Raw genomic sequence first — 2,265 nt, forward strand, 5'->3', positions numbered from 1 at the left:
TCATTCATTGCCTCCTATATCTATTAAGGCCCGTGCATTGCGATATATTTTTCAAAACAACAACAAAAATGGGAAGCTCCTCTCAGAAACATAATAATTTCTTTTCTCTGTATATGAAATGAAAATATGGATAATATTGCTCTCCTTCTTTAATGGTATGAATCCTTGCCTGTCTATTAATATTTTACGTAAGAGAAATACGTATTTAGCGAAGCCTAGAGAGGATAAACATAAGCGAGATTGTTTCGGAAAAAAAATACTGCTTCCACTAATGGGTTTATACTCCTTGTTACTGTTGTATAGAGTAATCTTGATAAAAGCTTAAAAAATTACGAGAGGACAGATCTTTTTTATCCTTTTGTTTTATTCTTAATAAGAATATAAAACATTTATTTTGTATCAAAAAATATTTTTTGGTGCTGAGATTGCTTTAGAAAAATCCAAACGGTTAGGCATTGGTAAAAAAGACATGTGTAAGCTATTTGCAGAGATGATAATTGTTTTACATGTTTTAAATAAAACTGAAGCTTCCATTATTGTGTTTATGCTCCTTGTTTGTTTCTCTGAAAACCATCTAGGTGTAGATAACAGTTAGACCAAAAATTTCAAAAAAACCTAGTTGAAAATAGACCTTTTAAATTTGCGGGAGCCATTCTTGAGAATTTTTCTTTGCTTGTAGGTTGTCAATTTATCTACCAGTAAATATTTGTGTTTGGAAGTTGGATATTAAGTCAAATTAAGTGGTTGTAAAGAGCCAGCAGGTTTTTGCCGCTCCTTTTTGTGAGTATTCGATTTTTGTATGTAAAATGGAGGAAGATAATGTTGAGAGTAAGGATGAAATGCGGAAGCGCAAAGCGCGGGAAAGGATGAGGGCAAAAAGGTCGACGTTTTCATTGGATACTTAAGTTTATATAATCTTCTCGACACGGAGAGGTAATATTTTGGTTTTCCCGACTTGTTAGACTTCTACAATAGGAATTTTATGGTATCCGCCTGTTAGGTAAGCACGGGATCGGAAGCGAAGATGTTTTTACATGAATTGTACTAAAAGATCCTAAAATAGAATACCAAACAATGAACATAGCCCCCCCCCTCTCCCCGACCAAGCCCCTTCATGAAGAAATATATCACAATAGAACTAACACTAGTTAAAAAGGGCCGTAAGACGCCATGAACGCGTTGAAATCATTTTCAAAACTAAGGACATCATCCTGCCTTCCACTATAGTAACCTCTATAAGCTTTTAGCGTGGATTGTTACTATTCGAGACTGTAAATACGGTTAAAGAAGCTTGTACTGTTAAACCAAAGACGGATGATCAAAGAAATGTTGAAGGGAGTTTTTCCAAATATATCCAAAAAGAAAGACACCTGAAAAATAGTCCAATAGCAAGGCTTCGGACCAATTTTCCCGCGAAAATTTTTACCCTTGTACATGCTAACCATCTTGGAGTGACGTGTTTGATCTCGAACACGCCTTGGCCCTAGTAAAAAGTATAAAATGAAGAGGTCGAGCCCCCAAAGGCACCACTTTCTCTCAAGCCAAAGTCAAAAATGAACCAGCAGCAACAACCCATGGACCTTTCTTCAACAGGGTAAGAAAAAAACTTTTTTAAAAAGTTATCTTTTTAAGAGAAGACTTAGAAAATCTTTCTCTACAGCTACGTCCACGGAGTGGACACTCCGTACTCCCCCTCACAGGGGTCGTACAGTTCCGGGACACCAGAACCCGACCGCCGACGCCCTCAGTGTGTCGTCGGGCCGCAGCGGCGACCGGACAGCCCAGCGTTATCAACGCCGCCACCTAGCCCATCGCCACCACCGAGTCCATCACTTCCACCTACCCCACAGCCGACGCCCGAACCTCAACACTATTATCAACCTCTTCCGGCCATACACTATCCGTGGCAAGCCATGCCTCGGCCGGGAGAGGCTGACTTAAATGTCAATAGTGACTTGTAAGTGAACCTTTTATCTTTGGGGTAATATAACGCGAAATTATAATTTCTATTTATTCGTAGACTCGTTTACCAAGTCCAATTGTACCTGGTGGTACTTTCGGAGGTCATTGGGGATGCTGATTATTTAAATGACCTGCTGAATCAGGTTCAGCAGGTCATTTATAATCATTCGATCTTCATCCCTGATGAGTAAGTATTTTTAAAAGGTTTTATTCCGTAGATATTTTAAACTAAATTTTTAAACCAAATTTTATAATTTTTATTACAGCCTCCTAGCCTTTAACTGCCGAGGGTTCCGGTAAGCT

The 2,265-nt window shown here is 38.6% G+C and overlaps 1 long non-coding RNA gene across 1 annotated transcript; it reads right to left on the reverse strand.

Moving 5' to 3' along the window:
- Window positions 1–344: 344 nt before the first annotated feature.
- On the reverse strand, window positions 345–954 carry LOC149704602 (uncharacterized). The gene is made up of 2 exons (XR_016381627.1): window positions 632–954; window positions 345–574 (listed from the first exon to the last, which is right to left on the reverse strand). It is a non-coding gene; the product is annotated as an uncharacterized LOC149704602 (long non-coding RNA).
- Window positions 955–2,265: the final 1,311 nt, after the last annotated feature.

Source organism: Phalangium opilio, unplaced genomic scaffold (genome assembly GCF_054372755.1).
Source record: "Phalangium opilio isolate 3A_F unplaced genomic scaffold, DU_Popi_V2 ptg000015l_1, whole genome shotgun sequence".
NCBI lineage: Eukaryota > Metazoa > Arthropoda > Arachnida > Opiliones > Phalangiidae > Phalangium > Phalangium opilio.